Source organism: Bidens hawaiensis, unplaced genomic scaffold (genome assembly GCF_021521415.1).
Source record: "Bidens hawaiensis isolate Kalapana, Puna unplaced genomic scaffold, B.hawaiensis_p1.1 tig00000536_1, whole genome shotgun sequence".
Taxonomy (NCBI): domain Eukaryota; kingdom Viridiplantae; phylum Streptophyta; class Magnoliopsida; order Asterales; family Asteraceae; genus Bidens; species Bidens hawaiensis.
This window is the reverse complement of record NW_027491034.1, coordinates 3,879,622-3,898,654: the sequence shown is the minus strand read 5'-3', so window position 1 is coordinate 3,898,654 and position 19,033 is coordinate 3,879,622.

Below are 19,033 nucleotides of genomic sequence, written 5' to 3'. Positions count from 1 at the left end.
CACGATCGTTATCTTCATATCGAACCATCCTGATAGAACTGGGGACATACACATGACATTTCATGTCCTAACATTTACCATACTTCTCATCTTGATGTGTTGAAACAATGATGCACATATCTTAATACTCCCTACTTGATGAAAAATGTTATCGGGTAATGCCATAGTCCAAGTAGAATATGCTTTAGTCTCAATCTCTAAAGCTTTCTTTTCCTCTTGCGAGTATTAAGAAAAATCTTTTGGAGTAAAACCCGTAGTTTCACTAGCAATCATTGGAACTGTGTAGACATTATCAAGACATCGAGAACAGTCAGGATACACGGAACCAAGATGTGCTCGAAATCGTTGTTCCCATTTAGCAAAATCACTAAATTTCATTAAACGAGGACATTTCGAATGAGATCCAATTTCAGCATCAAGATGTAACATTTGCTGCATTAACACATTCTGAGAAGCTAGTGCAAAATAACCAGCCATTTTTAGTAAAATAAAAGTTTAAATCTTAACAAAATCAAACTTAAGGGTTTAAAATGAAAATTTAATAGCGAATGAGTGAGGATAGGTGATAAAGAATGAAGAACAGTAACTTAACAAATGACCAGTGAATAGCTTAACGAATGAGGTAATGTATGGATGATGAATGAGTGAGAGAATGGGTAGCAAATGAACAACTGAGTAACGAATGATTAGATGAATGAGTAGACGAATGTGTGACGAATGAGTAACGAAAGGTTGAAAGAACAAGTAATGAATGATTGACGAATGAGTAGCGAATGGTTGAGCACTAATGACAAATTCTTAGTAACGAATTAGCTACGGTGATGAATGATCAATACAAATAAGTAATGAATGGATGACGAATGAGTTTGTTAATCTGTTGTAACAAACTTAACACGTGTCACGAATCAGTTAGGATCTTATAATGAATGACTATCGCACGCGTAACGAATGATCAAATTCATTATAACGAATGTGTGTGAGTATCTTCAAATCTTCAAACAACTTTTCCAGATCTGGAAAATTCCAGATCTATCTGTTCAAGCCAAACAAATAGCCTTATGGATTACTTAGTCAATTTTGTACCAAACCAAAAAATCAATAGCTCAAACAATCCGTCTCAGTCCCTCGAACCCACTCTAACCATTCTGCAATCCCCAAATCGTTCCAAACTATACCAAAAACCAAATAACCAAAGAACAGATTCCCCTATTCTGAAAAAACTTCAAAATCGATCCAAAACCATCTCAAACATAATCAATTATCCAATTCATCAAACACACAGGTTACTCTATCAAACCCGATCTCAATTTCACCCAAATCAACCTCCAATTAACATCTCAGCATGTTACTTCAGATTAATTCAATAAACTTAAACTTAAACCAAAAATTAACAATTAACTACTGGATTATCTATCAATCCATAACGAATTACCTTAAAACACAAGTAATCTAACCCTGGTTTCTCTGATACCACTTGTTGAACACCAGAATTCTCAGATCCAATCAACATGAATTCATAACATACTGATTAGATCAAGGATCTAGCTATATGATATACTTTGTATGTTAGGTAATAGATCAATAATATTAAGTGAAGTATTGAGAGAGTAATTTGGCAGAGTAACGATATACAGTTAATCAACACATAAATTAAATAAGGCAGAACACCCTTATATAGACGATGAGGTGCCATTCGTTCTACATCCCGTAATTGAGAGAGTGATTTGGCCGAGTAACGATATACTGTTAATCAACACTTAAATTAAACAAGGCAGAACACCTTTATATAGACGATGAGATGCCATTCATTCCACATCCCATAACGAATGGCCTCCATTCGTCTTCTTTTACATACGTTAACTTATGGTATAGCGAATGACTCATTCTCTGTACCCCATTCGTCAACATTTCATGACAAATGGATCAATTCCATAACGACTAAGGTCCATTCGTTAAACATCCTTAACGAATGAACCATAATTAATAACGAATGTGCTCATTCGTTAAACATCCTTAACGAATGAGCCTTACATAGCGAATTGGTCATAATTACATAAATACCCTTTTACATTAATATAATAATAAATTACAAACGTCTATCTCAAAGACTCGAGACGACAAAACCATGCACTAACAGTTTTAGGTATGTTTGTGAAGATAAAAATCCAAGCTTAATCTCGATCATTCATATTCAAGTTAGGGTTCATCTTTGTAGATTCAGGTATTTGATTCAATTATGCGATACAAATTTGTTTTTCGCCTTGTTTTGTAAATCTATTAGCCGCTATGAACGATTCTAATGATATTACATTCAATTGACATTAGATCGGTGATTTTGTTTGTGATATTCTTATATATATGTCACCTGGATGATATATGAATAGGTGATGATTATTATACATTAGTCGTGAGCGAATTGAGGCGTTATAGCTTGATATGGAATTTAGATGCTCGATTCTTGTTACTAACTTGATTTAAGATAGTCGATTATTGTTTGCATTGATAATTTTTATTTTTGCTAAAGTATTGGAAGTATTTGGAGATTTAATTAGGTTTTTTGCTAAAGTTTTGTGATTTGTGGTTCTGCCTTGGGTGGCAGTTGAATAGGTGGCCTCGGATGTAAAGTTCATTCAAAGTGAGTAAAAGTGTCTTATCTAATATTTACTTATTATATTTAAAACTCTGTTTATGGCACGACATTTTATATTAGTTGTGTTTGGTTGCAAAGAATGCGACTCGTGGTAGGACAACATACATGCACTGCAAAGTGATGAGAGGAAGGAGTACAAGTGTGCTTTGTTATTTGGTAGCATTAGGTTATATTTATTAGATTAATTAGTGTCAAATGAAGTTATGAATTTGAATAACCTTTTGCAGGTTGAATGCCCTAAACATATGACCTCAGTTTCCACATTGAAGTATGTGCGGTCTAGGCGACCGGGAGTGCTATTGGCACCATTTCAAAGGAAGGTTAGTCTCACATTCAAGTCTTAATAATAATAAAACACTTATAATATGTGTGTTTTAACCTGCATATGTTATGTAGGTCGTTAAGAATATAAGCAGTGGCGAATGGTGTCAACTACCACATTAGCATCTTTAGGGGACACGATACTGATAACGAAAGCAGATTTGGAAGGGTACAATTTCTCCAAACTTATGGTTATTTAAGTGATTACATTGAAGAGTTGTTAATGTTGTGTTTGAAGTTGTTGACATATCAAATGAGCATGGTTAAGATCGCCTGCGGTTGATATGTTGATGCATCAGCATATGGACTTCATCTTTCTGATTATTTGACAGACTCCTTTAAAGAACATCTCTATGGTGCGCATTTATTTAATTCTTTAGAGCTTTAGTATGTTAAAATCTGAGTTTTTTGTGCAATTATATGCTTGCACCTTAAGCTTAATTGATTACATTATCTTGATGTAATTCTGGTTGGATGTGTCGTGTTGTTGCCGCTTGGAATCAAGTAATGGAAACAAGCTCCATTGTCAGTGTCATCATAGTGGCGAGTATTAACAAGGTTTTTGAAATAAGTTACGCTAGACCGAATAAGAAACGTTGTGTTTCGCGAGAGATTAGGGGTGGCGAACATAGCAGACAATATAAGAGAGTGGAGATTGAGATGGTTTGGACATGTAAAGAGAAGACAGACGACGAATCCTGTTAGATCCGTAGAAAACATTACTATAGAGGGGAGGAGGGGTAGAGGACGACCGAAATTGACTTGGGATGAGAGGATTAGGCATGATTTGATAGACCTAAACCTCTCCGAGTACATGGTTGAGGATAGGAATTCGTGGAGAAGTAGAATTAAAGTTAAGGATTTTTAGAGAGAATTGAATACCTTAGGGCTTAGACTTAACTTATTTAGTCCACATACCATAATGGTATTTCCCTTGCATATATTATTATTATTATTATTATTATTATTATTATTATTATTATTAGCTTTTATATAGCTGTTAAACTGTGATCTTATTATTAATATTATATAATAATATTAATATTAATATTAATATTATTATAATTAGTAGTAGTTTTTATATAACTGTTAAAATTTGATTTCCTTTATTTTGCTTTATTTTCCTTTATTTTGCTTCATACGCATGTTCTTAGAGCCGAGGGTCTCTCTGGAAGCCACCTCTTTATTCCTTTGGATAGAGGTACGGTGTGCCTACATCCCACCCTCCCCAGACCCTACTTATAGCTTTGCTGTCGGTGGGATTTTACTGGGCATGATTGATTGATTGATTGATTATTAAAATCATATAAACTTATAAAACTATTTGATCATGATAAAATTAAAGTTATATATATATATATATATATATATATATATATATATATATATTATGTTTTATATAAAGTATATGATTAAAATATTAATGAAATTATAAAAAAAATGCATACACATTAATAAATAATAAATGAGCGGAGCTCGAGATTGAAAACTAATCACGAGCTGAGCTCCTTTTTTATAATTAAAGCTCGCTATGAGCTAAGCTCGAGCTTGAGCTCTTGTACTTGTAAGTTGAACAAGTCGAGCCCGAGTATGTAAAACTAATCATGAGCCAAGCTAAGCTTGATCTCTTGTAAGTTAAATGAGCTGAAATCAGATAATTAACATGACTAATTTGGTGTAGAGAATTGCGATAAGAAAACATACAAGATGAATTTTTGGATATTTGTTTTTTGTAACTAATGAATATTTTTAATAGTTTTTTGTACGAGAACTGTCATGCTGGAAGCGCCTATCTCCGGAGGTGTTCCTGCAATCGAGGCTGGAAACTTACATTCATGGTACCAACTGAAAACCCGAATATTAAATTATGTTTTCATTAACTGAAGTTACTTAAATTTTGTTGTTGCTATGTTTTTTTAAATTGAATGGACTATATGTCGTTTATCGAGTTGGGGCACAAAAGAAGCTTACAAGATGGCAAAAATGAACTGAACTGGTTTCAAGTTTTAACCTGGTCACACCCGAACCGAATAGGGTTTAATTCGGTCAAACCTGAACCGAACAGGTTTCAACCCGGTTATTTCCCCTTCAAGAATTGGTATCAACCCTAACCGGTTGGGGCAAAAAACCAGGTTTAACTTTCTTTGACCAAACCGCCCTGGTTTCAAGTTGAACCAGTTTGGGCCAGCACCCGATTTAAGAACCAAAATGAGACAAATGGGTTGAAAGTCACCCAAAGTTTAGTTATAATTTTTTAATGCATACGAAATAAATTGGTTTATTTAAATATTTAGTTTGTCAATCATAATAATATATTGTTTTTGTATTCGTAGTTAAAATATAGTATATTAATAACACAAGTGGCACCAAAAAGTGTTCGTTGGTCAATCCAAGTTGCCATGGCCCAGCCCGTTTTAGCACATACCAAAAATGAATCGTTTTGTACTTAGGTAGTTCGGTTATGACCTGTTTAACTGTACTACATTATGATTAAGGGTAATAGATTGAATTTACTATGTTTTGTTCTATTTACTTCATTAATAAAACGCATGTTCATAATATTGGTTGCCATTAGAAATTGTAGATTGGGTTGAAGTTGCGTATTTTGTTATATTATAAGCAAATTACTATAATTGATTTAACTATCAAGTTTTTACAAATGTCTGCCTTAATTTTTAACTGATTTGCAGGCTTTAGAAATCTCTTGCCAGTGAAAGTGCAGTGACTAGGTTTTGTCATCAAAGTTGTTTCCTGTTGGTGTAATTTTCTTTATCAAAAATCTATGACCCAATTACAAATTTTGTCCTTTAAAATAAGACGAATTACGGTTCGTGTCCTTTTTTTAGTTTCCTTGCATGCGGTGTACTTTAAACTTTTTTTTCTACAAGTTTTGTCCTTTACGCTAACTGGGTTAGAAAACCTAAGTTAAATACCCTCACGTGAGAAGCATGTGAGGGCATTTTTGTCTTTTCACCTGTACCTGCAAACACCATCATCAATCAACATCATCAATCTCACCAACCAATTCTCCATCACAGGCTAAGAAAAATCCACCCTAAACACCCCCGCCGGACTCACCACCACCACCACCGGAATCAATAGCCATGAGTGGTGGCCGGAAAACCGACTATAGCTGCTGCTGTACACCCCCTAAACACCCCCGCCGTAGATGCTGCCGTACTGGCGGCCGGAAAACCGACTGTGACCACCATCGTAGGATTCAGATCTACGATTTCGATTTTTCAGATCTGCGATCTGCGGTTTCGACTTTCAGATTTGCGAGGATTATGATGGTAGAGGCGTAGTATTGTTCCGATAGACGGTGATGATGGCAATTGAACGATGGTGGAGGCGTAGCGGTGTTCCGGTGATGACGGCGGCTGGACTTTGTTCAACCTTGTTTTTCGACTAATGACCAATCTGTTCTTCATCTTCCTTGCTTGTTCTTTATAACTCTCTAAACTTTGTTCAACCTTGTTTTTCGACTTCAATAAGCCCGGGATAATCTCCAATGCCCGTTCACACATTGGTGGGTCACGCCATCCAAGAAAAGGGCAATCCGATGTCTGGAAAAGAGGAGAAACATGAAGTATAAACAATTGACTGGAACTTAAATCGAATTACACACTTACCATGTCCGGACAAGAGAAAAACCGACGACCTGGATTTCTATCAGTCCATGAAGTTCGAACAACTGCTACCTTGCCACAAACACAGTAAGCCATCACCAATTGAGCCCTGGTATTTGAATTTCGCATCGAGCCCTAGTTGATTGAAGCCCTAATCGTACCCTGATCGATTGAAGGTGGGGTTGGGTTAAAAAGAGGGGGAAGACTGATAAAGGGGGGTTTAGTTGCAGAGATATATGAAAGGGCAAAACTACCCTCACATGTGCCTCACGTGATGGGATTTAACTGACTTTTTCTAACCCAGTTAGCGTAAAGGACAAAACTTGTAGGAAAAAAAAGTTTAAAGTACACCGCCTGCAAGGAAACTAAAAAAAGGACACGAACCGTAATTCGTCTTATTTTAAAGGACAAAATTTGTAATTGGGTCAAAATCTATATATGCAAAATCTAAAATGGTCTTCAAGTAATGCTATTTTGTTGCGTTTTTAGATCATATACATACTCGTCATTGTAACAACCCATTGGTCTTTGCCGTAGGGTGTCCTGGTTGAAAATGGTGTTAAACTACTGTTAATTGTCAAATACGAATGCAATGAAAATGTAATGTATTTGATAATTTTCAGGTTACATTTGCACAATGTATTTCATAGTATGTTTGTATGCTGGATAAGCATGTCATAAAGGATTGAAATGATTGAGCCATTTTTCTCTTTGGAGAAGCAGAAGGTGCTTGCTAATGTTGGTGAAATGTAGAGCTAACCAGCAAAGACCAAACAAGAAGAGGTTCAGACAACTTAATCAACTTTACAAAAATACGTACAAAAATTATAATTATATATGTAGTTGGTATAAATATTTTTACTATCACAACCTGCAATTTTTTTGTATTATAGTTACTTACTACAGTAGTAAATGCGCTGCAACGTGTATGTGCCGCAACATGTATGTGCCAAACGGTTGTTATATACAATATGATCGATAAACTAACAAACTGAGTATGTTGTTTCAAATTATCGTCACCATCATTAAACATGGTTGCTTGAATTTGAGTTCTCTGGAAATATAAACGTATTGATATCTTTGTGTTTTTAAACAATAATATATACAATATATGTAATTTATATAACATAATGGTTGGTAACAAAATGCAAACTTACATCTTCATCAGTCAGTTCAACATTTAAAAGGCAGCCCTCGCCTCGTGCATTCTTGTAAATAATAGCGCATTGTCCCATTAGACGTGACACGGACTTTAATGGTCCAGTTTCTTTGATACGGGTTCAATGAAGCGAGCGGGTTTACACTCCTGCTAATTGACACAAAATGGAGCTTTTGTTTAGATTAATGCAATCCGAGAGTCTAAAGCCGAACTGTGCGACACTTTGTTCACTTGTAAGGGGTTCATCAATATTAATTTGTATACTAAATAATAAATAAATATTTGTAACTTATCTAGTTCCTAAGTTGGGTTCGACTAATCTAACTGGTCCTATGAATGTACCAACTAACAAAAATGTGTTATTCAACACCCTCATAAAAACCCGTCGCAAAGCACGGGCTCTTTGCTAGTAATTATTAATGTCCTTTACATTTTAAAATGGTTTTTGATGAAAATAAATTATAATCCATTGATGAGGTTATGAATAAATCATATAAATAATATGTATCATCAAACCCTTATGGTTATTGTATAAAAGAAAATCTAAATAAAACATAAAGTTACAAGGAATGTAAGAACTTTGTTAAGGTGTGACCATTGAAGATCATCTTCCAACCTTTAGTTCCTTATCTCCTCCCCAACGCACACCATGGTGTATAGATTATGTGGGATCCTTAACATGAATATATGATGGCTAATTTGCAACCACGTAAATGAAAAATAGGACAAGAATAAAAGGAACCTTAAAGATAGTACAACTAGTGCTATACAAGAACTTGATTACCTTAATTTTTGACAAAATAGTAACAATAAGAAAAAAATGAAGAAGAGGGAGAGAGGAGAAGATAAATTCTTCTTTGAATTTCAAAGGAGAAGAATAATGGTACAAAAGAAAAATATGGGATGATAGTCTCATATAAATAACAATATTTGAAGGGGCTAATTTAGGAAAGTTTGTTTTTGTAAAAGCTGTAAGACTTGGAGAAGAGGAAAGGGGGTGGGGTGAACGGTTTTATGGGTCTTTTGGGTTGTATTATTTTAAGATATGGGAAGAAATATATGACACAATGATTAATTAGATATAGTATTTAGGCTAATTAGATGTTTAAAGGTTCATGTAACAATTTATTGTGTTATAAAATGAAAGAAACACGCTTATGAGTTATAACTTATTATGTATAGAAAAAAATACATATACATAACTTATTAGGGACTCCAAATATCGAGTTAGGTTATACGAGTTTCCAAACGCTTCAAATACGTAACACAGTATAAGTAACGACACGAGGTAACAATTTCGACTCATCAAAACTTGTGAATATGTTAGCATAGTAGATATGATATAACTTAAGTATCAATGACAAATAACATGATTAAAACATAGACATCCAGCAGTTCATTCATTATAAATGTTTAAGATCACACCAAAAACAAAAGCGGGTCGGGTTTAGGGTTTCAAAATTAACGAATGTTACATTGTTACTCTATAAATAGACGATGAACATACAATTAAACTAGCACACGCCATCCTTGGATCATCGCAACTTAGAAATCCGATTTAATCCAGTTTGTGTTCAAGACCGAAACTTTAACCATCTCGTTATCTTCCAATTCGTGTTCCAATAAGGTAATTGTTATTTGAATTAGGTTCGGATATCAATGTTGAACGAAAGCCCTCTTTTAATTTTGATTGACATAGGTTATTTGTTGATCAACTGGAAGAAATTGGGAATTAGGGTTTCACTATCTAGATATCTATTTCCAGTTCCATCTTATAACCAAGTTATGACGTTGGCATGAAGCACAGCACCTGTTTCATAAATATTGTATATCAGCCTAGGCGCGGGTTCGAACCCCCAAGGTCAGGTTTTTGATGTTTTGTTTTTGTTTTGTTTTACTTTAATTATTTTTTTTCCTAAAATTGTTAATAATCACTTACTATATTACAAAAAATTATTTTTACTACCCACTTAATGAATCAAACCATATTAAGGGTTCAAAATAAAATTTTCATTTAACTTTCCCGTTAATATATACATATATATAGGGGATTGTTCAAATGAAAACCACTCCTTAAATTAAAAACTTTGAAACCATCATTAGCCAATCAAATAATTTTGTTTTTCTATTTCATTTTTTTAACAAAGGGCACATTTGTAATTTTTCATTCTATATTTTAAATTTTCAAACTCTGGCTCCATATCTTAAGTATAGAGGTAGGGTACCAAAAAGACCCAAATATCCTTAAGTATCACCCGCGGGTCAGAGGAAAGCCCCTCATATACCACCCGCGGGACAAATGGATCACCCGCATAACTCACTAAAGGAAGAACAACAATACGTCCTAGAGACCATGCGCGGAAGCATCCAGGCACCCTCAAAAGTCATCCGCTTGGTAGCACATTCACCCGCCAGGATGGCCGGAAGGCAATGCCACAGGACAGCTGTAATTAACTAATTACCTTCTAAAAGAATTACCAAGATCCTTTCTTCGAGAATACGTGACCCATCAACCAATGAATGAAGGACAGCTGGTCAGGTTGTTATAACCGTGCACATGGCCAGGGTTATTTCGTCCTATCATAAAGAGACACGTGTCCAGGTTGTTATAACCATGCACATGGGACGTATAGATCAACCTATCATATAAGGGCATGTGTCCAAACGGTTATGAGACAACTTCTAGAACGGGACAGCTGGCCCAATCACATTCCCACACTCTTTGGCTATAAATACTTCACAATCTCCATGAGGTAACACATTCACTCCCCACTATCTACTGAAAATACTTTACTTTCTCTCCATCAGAACTGTACTTATTCTCACGTCGGAGGGTGTTTACGGGAAGACCCCCCCCCCCCTATTGTCCTTCCCGTAACAAGCTCACGGTGCTTGTTTTGTAGGTTTCTGTCACTGGACTTCCGGAGGTTGTGCTCATATTGCAGTTGGTTGTACTTGTATCCTACCCTGTAGACTCATTGGATCCAGGACCCGTTAAGGGGATCGGATCAGTGTTTTTTCATTGGCGTCATCCGTATTGGTGTTAGAACTGCAAAAAGTTTCTGTTGGTTTTTAGTTCGTTCGATATGAGTAAGCTTCCTGAAGGGCCGATGGAAACCTCTATATTTGCTAGACGTACTGCTCATATCGAAGCATCTGGAGGTTCCACACCGGGTGGCTTAGAACGTGTCATGGCACCTGGAGATCCTACTTCGGGTGGCTTAGGACGTCTCACAGCAGCTGGAGGACCTACTCCGGGTGACTTAGGATGTCTCACGATGGAGACTCGCCAGACCCGTACAGAATTGGGTTTGGAAGACGAACCCGATAATTCTGGGCCGGTGAGAGCTCCTCGTTGTAACTCTAGAACCAAATGAGCTTTCTCTCAAGAGGAATGGTTACGTGTCCAGCATGCTAATGTTGTAGCAGAGTATGAGCGCATGGTGCGTGAAGAGCGACTTCGCGCTCGTACTATGAATTATGATGAATCTCCCAGGAGATCCCTTTCTCCTCCTACAACTGTGAGGAGCAGTCAAATACGCGGAATCTTTCAAACTGAGTGGTTTCCAAAAGACGAGTTGGTTAGGAAAGGACGTGGTTATCCCCTCAGGGTTACACGTCCACCCTTATACAGAGAAGAATTGGAAAGTTTTGATCCGTCATATCAACCGAGTGTTGTAATCTATTATATCGGAGATAGCGGAATCCATGGTTGAGAGGGGACTAGTCGCCCGCGTGCGACAGTCTGCCATGACGAATACCATAGTGACGCGAAGGAGGACTTTACCTAGCCGTATCGTCCTGCAGTGTCACAGCCCCTGACCCCTATACCCTGGGAGGGAAGTCGTGAACATTGATTGGTGGTATCGGTGTTTATTAAATTATTTTGCAGCGGAATATTTCATCAAAACCGTAGTTAGGAAAAATGATCAGAGCTATAAAAACACCATGATTATTATTATGATAAACCGGGAAGTTAATCCCATTTTGATAAAAACATAAACTTTATAGGGAAAAACCCTAATTTACAAAACACGTTTCTTTATTATGGTGACAAGCCACTTATTTAAGCTGGAAGCCCGCAGACATCATTCTTTTATCTCTAACAAGTCACCTGAAACATGTTTAAAATATTTGATCAGCAAGAAATACTGGTGAGTACATTCATTTGTAAATGACACCTTTTACAGTTACAGCATTAAGATGTTTTTACACCTGCCTGCTTACAAATTACCGAAAGGTACTTGTTACTCAACCATATCTATGACTGTGGTCATATTACTTATTGACTAACACTTGTCAAATAAGTAACGTGTAATAGCCCAGTAGGCAAGCCTTGTATACAAAACCCCATAATACCAGTAGTAACCATCCCGTAAGTCTACAGAGACTTAATCACTGTAATGTATTTAAAATACTTTTTTTAAAAATATATATTCGAAAATATTTAGACCATCTGTCATGAGTTTTATAGGTTTTGAAATTATCATGACAGTGTCAGGAAAACAGTTGTCTCACGTAAATGTGAGTGTTACAAAAACTCGAATGTCTCACCTTGCAGGTTTATAATTAAAGAAAACGCCTCCTGGTATTTTAGCACCTAGGATAAACACAATGTAGTATCTCTAGATTAGTATAAAACCAATAATCATAACGATAATCACGAGAATAGAAACTTTACACGATGGCACAATGTCTTACCTTAACAGACAGAGCTTTCGGATTCGTGTATAATTCTTTCGATCAGATCATTAAAATAACTCGATATTATACTTTTAATATATAGTTTATATGTGTGTGAGAAATTCCAGAGAGAACAGATTTTTGAGCAAGGAATGAAGTCCCAATGCCAACCTATTTATAACAGATTTTGGACCCCATCGCGATACGCGATGGCCATAAATAGAAAGGCTTCGCGTATCGCGAAGAATCTCATAGCTGAGCCGAGTCAGCCCTAGGCCTGCTACGTGGCACGCCACGTGGCAGGCTACGTGTCATCTGCGTAACCTCCACGATGGGTAGCTATATCAGCTCATCGCGTATCGCTATGCCACCATATATTTGGATAAGGTTACACTTCATCGCGCTACGCGATGAGACTAATCTAAACCCGTCGCGTATCACTATGGAAGGATTTTTAAAAATCTTAATTCCCAACAAAAAAGTGCAAAGTGCGCCATCAAAGCGCCACATTGCGCTCATCGCACTTCGCCCGAGCCCGTGCGCGTGCGCGTTCGGGTGCTTCGCACCCTCCGCTAGGACCACTGGGTGTGATATGTCTTATAAGAACATTAACATAGGAATTTTCTTTCTTATAAAGATCTCACTAGTTTTGTAATTTAGCGATGTGGGACAAGGACTTACAATCCTATTTATACCATGGTGGAAGGCTCTCCTTTTTCTTCCTCCACCAATGTGGGATGGAATTTTCTCCTTTCATTTCCTTATTTTTTTTCTTTTAATATATTTTGTGGTTTGTTATATGCAGCCTTCGCTGAAAAATCAAAGTTTATTAAACGTATTGCAACTGCCCCATTCCCGGTCAATGCGAAAATCCCAACATCCGTAGGGAAATACGATGGGATGACTGATCCCAGTTATCACTTACTGAACTTTGTGGCTGTAGGAGGAGTCAGCGGTTGGACTCTTCCCTATTGGTACCACATGTTCGCATTAACATTCACTAATGCAGAACGGGAGTGGTTTGAGAAGCTGCCGGACGAACAAATCAAAAGCTGGTATGACTTTGTGGCCAAATTTTCCCAGCATTTCAGTCAGCAAAAGAAGCATACTTGGGATCCTTCTGAGATTTTAGATGTGGTGAGACGAAGTAATGAATCCATCAAGGACTTCATAACTCGATTCAATAACGAAAGTCTCAATATCGGCGGGGTCAGCGAAGATATGTTGCGAGGAGCTTTCCGTAAAAATGTGAAAAGTGATTATTTGATCAGAACACTGACTGGCAGGGACGGAATGCCCATAACAAGGGACGAGATAATGTCCACAACAAAATTGTATGCAAGAACCGAAAGGACTTTGAGCTCTGGAAATCAGAAACAAACGGCAAAAGTGGAGTTTCAAACTCCACGACCAAACAGACAGGCCAAAGGGACGATTTGGTCAAGGCTCCAACCCTCTGCAGAATCATCAAAGCAATTCGATGCCAGATCTTTGATTGGCAACAAAAACAAAGCAAATTCTTCAGCGCGGGTCAACAATAATTGGACTCCACTGTCGAAGACTCCTGCTAAAATCCTCACCACAGAACACATGAACTTCAGGAAACCGCAACCACTCACAAGGAGATCGTTCCTTGATGCTAAGAAACACTGTTCGTTTCATGACGACATAGGTCATAATACGAATGAGTGTATAGCTTTGAAAAATGAAATTGAGGCGGCTGTGAAATCGGGAAAACTTGGACACTTGGTCAAGGGTGCAAGACCGGGGACTAGTAACGCTCTAGCGCGAGATAACCAGGGCCCGCCCAAGAAACAAGTTAAAGACCTAAATGTCCATATGATACAACACGGACACAAAGTTGGAGGAAAGAGGAGGGAATTCGATGATGAGGAATGGAAAAATGAGCCGGTAATCTTTTTGCGGATCAAAGGAGGACCTTGTAACAAGAACCCTTTGATAATAACTGCCCTCGTAGGCCACTGTCGTTCGCATTACGTCTTTTTCGATACCGAATCCACCTCAGACATAATGTACGGACAGTGCTTCAAACAATTGGATGACGACGACAAGGTGAGGTTGAAGCCGATTCATGCACATGTGTCAGGGTTCGGAGGCAAAGTGACGCATCCGCGGGGAGTTATCTCGTTCGCGATTACTCTTAGTGACGAGATCCATTCAAGAAAAGAGGATGTCGAATTTTTGGTCCTACCCGTGACATCAAATCATGACATCATCCTGGTTCGTGAAGCGATTGGCAACTTTAATGCTCATCCTTCTACAGCAGACGGCGCGGTGGGAGTTCCAACTCGCACTGGTGTGGCTATCATCCACATTAATCGCCACTGCTTCGCAACAGAAAGTTCGAAACCCGGCAAGGTTCCAAAGCAAGTTCGACGGACCGAGCTAGAAAAATGGGTTTTAAACAAGAAGTTCCCAGATCAAACTGTGACGATCGGACCCGCTATCTCTGAGATAGTGAGGACATTTTTAAGGCAACTATTGACAAGGAACATAGACAACTTCGCATGGCAGCCCGCGGACATGACTGGTGTCCCACGGAGGATTACAGAGCATAAGTTGCGAGTAAACCCAGCGTTTACTCCAATAGTACATTTTATAGCACATTATAAACATATATTGAAAACGGATAAAGAAACGCTAAAACACAAAGAAAAGCTTGATAAAACAAGTACGAAGATGTGTGTATTTTATAGCACATCAGGTAAATGTATGATCATACTAGATGAGGATGAGATACCAACCATCAAATATAAAATAAACAATTAAGAACATATAGCATAATCATTGAGCATGCAATAATCACACATAAACATATATTGAATTGTGTTTTGAATAGATGTGGTAATAAAACACGAGTAAAAGTGAATAAGGTATACATGCTACCCCCAAAATATAAAATATGGAAAAATGGGGTATGTAAACTCATCTTAAAAAGAGTGGAATAAGTGATGAGAAGGTGGTAAAAAATAAGATAAAAGTGGTCAAGCTCCTCGGGATACGTCAACAAAAAGTTCTTACTTGTTAGCGATAATATTAAGTAATTATATATGATATGATAACAAGATTTTGATGAATTTGGGATTCGATAGGTTTTAAGTAAATATGTAATTAGAATATTATTAGTTTAGCTATCATTATATTTTTAAATACTATAAGTAAACTAGAGATTATAAACAATTAAAATAATGCGGCACGACATAACGGTTACTAGTCTGTATAAAAAGGATATGGAGTCTTTTAGGGTTTAGACTATTATAATTGTTGTTGTTGTTGTTGTTACTATTATTATTTATGTTTTAAATAAATAAAATAAATATTATAATATATATATATATATATATGATGGGCATCATTACAGAACTGTTAAATTATTTAAGAACTTGAAAGAACCCTTGAAAACTAACGTTTTTTATAACAAATTTTGTATGTTAATGTTAGTTGAGTGTTGCTTTATCATTTTTTATATCTATATATACAACTACAATTTTGAAAATTAGTTTTTATACATATCTATGTTTGTTTTACACCTATGTAAATTTGTCACACGTATGTAAATTTGTTATTTATATATGTAATATAAAATTTTTATATAAAATATGATAAAACTACTCTTAAATAATGTTAATATATAAAGAAAATTAAAAAAATATTGGTTATGTAGAGTTTTTAAGAGTTCTTAAACGATACTAACCATATATATATATATATATATATATATATATATATATATATATATATATATATAAAGAGAGAGAGAGAAGAGGAGGAGGAGGCCAATGAAAACCATGGTTTTCTAGAAAATTACAAAAATCAATTTGGATCATTGATCTATTAGGCCATGTGTACTGGGCGAAGGTTGGGGGCGATTTGGGGCGAAGAAGGGCGCAAACACCGCCCCCAGGCGATTTTTGGGTGATTTGGGGCGGGGGCGGGGTAAACTTGTCGCCGGCTTGGTTGAATAATAATAATATTATATTAATATTACCGTTACAACTGTCATATTTAAAAAAAATATTTAATTTAAACAATATATATATATATAAACATACACCCTTCTTCTCTATTTTATATCCATTTTATACACAAATCATACCCAAATTCTAACAAAAAAATTAACAAAATGAATCCTAGAAACAACCTGAACCAACCGAACTACCAATTCCCTGGTTTTGGTCAAGCGTATGGTTCGCAATCGAGCCAACCGAACCAACCGAACTACCAATTCCCTGGTTTCGGTCAAACGTATGGTTCGCAACCGAACCAACCGAACTTACAATGGAACCCAATGAACCCGAACCAACCGAGCTATCCGTATCAATTTTCCGACCCGAACCTAAACATGTACGCCAACTATCTCAGCCCGGAAAACACAATGCCGGCGTTCGGGTCTACACTACCGAAGTCGAAGCCGGTGCCGGAGACGCAAACGTCACGGGCCTCCGGTTCAAGCCAAAAGACGACCCGTAAACACAAAAAAAAACAACAGGGGGAGCCGATGGCGCAACGTGATCCATACAAGCATTGGAGCGAGGAGGAGGTGGCCCTCGCAAGGGCTTGGATCGTCATTTCGGAGAATCCCGACGTCGGTAAGTTTTTTAATATTAAGTATTTATTAAAAATGTATTTAGTGTTTATTAAAATGTATACTAATTGTGACAAATAATTTTAATTTGTAGCTAACTTTCAAGCCACCGGGATGTTTTGGAAGAAAGTCTTTAAAGCATAGCTCGCGATATCCGGCCTCATATGAGAATGGAAAACTGGAGCATTTTCTGCTTCGGTGGATGAAGAATCGCGAACAATAAGCCCGAAGACTACCGAGGAAAATAAGCGGTTCAAGCCCACTGGAAGGGGCTTAACGCCGATTGTCAAAAATTTGTCGGGATAATTAATCGGTTGCAAGGGCTCGGCTAGCGTAGCGGGCATAACAACGACGACATTATTACTCAATCCTTGAGCGACTTTCGAGCTCAGGGCCAAACTTTTGAGCGGCTTGGGAAACCGTTCAAGTATTTGAATTGTTGGAAAAAACTACGCGGGTGCGCGAAATGGAGCGGGGCACCAACCGTTCCCGTAACCCGAGGAGCCGGCTCATCCCGACAATCAAAAAGGTCGAAGACATCGTCGTCGACAAATCCGAGCACACCAAACACACCCTCCGATGCTCGTAGCTTCTTCCTGGACGACACGGTTAATTTAGCCGACGATTTTAATATACCCGACGACGATGAGGTAGAGGAGTTGCCTCGACCACGCTGGAGATCGAGAAAAAATAAGGGGGGAGGTTCGTCGTCAACACGATTCAATACGGAGCCCGTTGAAATAGACGAGTTGGTCGGCTCGTTTGGAAACAAATGTCACCGTAATAGGAAACGACCTTCGAGCATCCAACAAACAACAAGAAAAGCTGAACCAGACGTTGGAATTACGTCAAATGAAAGACGACTACGAATCCCTCAAAGCGGAGGGGTTTCACGAGGAAGCCGCATTATTGTTTCAACGACGACGTGAAAAAATGCGCGAATATTACGGATATTGGTTTCTTTTTTTTATTTATGTGTTTTTTAATTTTTTTCTTTAGTTATGTTTTTTTATATTTTTAGTTATGTATTTTTTTGTATTTCTTTTTAATTTTAATGCATTTTTATTTAATTATTTAAATAAATTGGTTTTTATTTAATTAGTTTAATTATAAAAAGAAAATAATAAAAAAACACTGTGGGCCCAACTTGTAGCCCCTACAACATTACACCCCAAAAACAAATTTCTACTCCTTGCTGATTGGGCGACACGTGTCACAATTCGCACTCAATTGTATCCCCTCCACTACACATGTCCTTAGATCAATTGTTGATATGTTCGATGGCACTTTGGTAAATAAATAAAATATAAAAGATATTAATTAAGATGCTAAAGGGCAATTCGGTAGAAAAAAATATATTAGTCATAGAAACTCCTAAAAATCATCAGTTCCCTCTATTACACATTATATTTTTCATATTTAACATTCACTTCCATATTTGTAGCCTGTAGGTATACTTATCCGATTATTTTTTCATATTCTTTTATCATTGATATCTATCTATACTAATAAAATAAAATAATTCTAAACACATGGTCTTATGAGGTTAATTATCACTATTAAATTCCCGATAGAATCACATTCTCTTCTATTGATGGAAAAGAAAAAACAATACTTGGTTTTAAATATCATATTGATTATAAATTCAACATACCGTATTAATTGGTCAATCTCCATTGATTGAGTTATATTCTAAACATACTTAATGCAAAAAAAATATTAATATAGTAATTACGTGTCATAAATATATTTTCTTTAAAATTGAAATGTATATATAAAAGAGTTTATGTATAAAAAGAGTATATTAACATTCAATTTTTTGAGACATCTTCATATTGAAGAAAACAATAATAATTTTTTTAAAATTTTTTTTACAAATATTCAGTGTTAAAAGTCATAGACAAATTTTTCATTTTTTATATTTTTATAAGACTATTTGTGATAGTCGAACAACTGTGTGTTTATAAGGACAACATAAAGTTGTT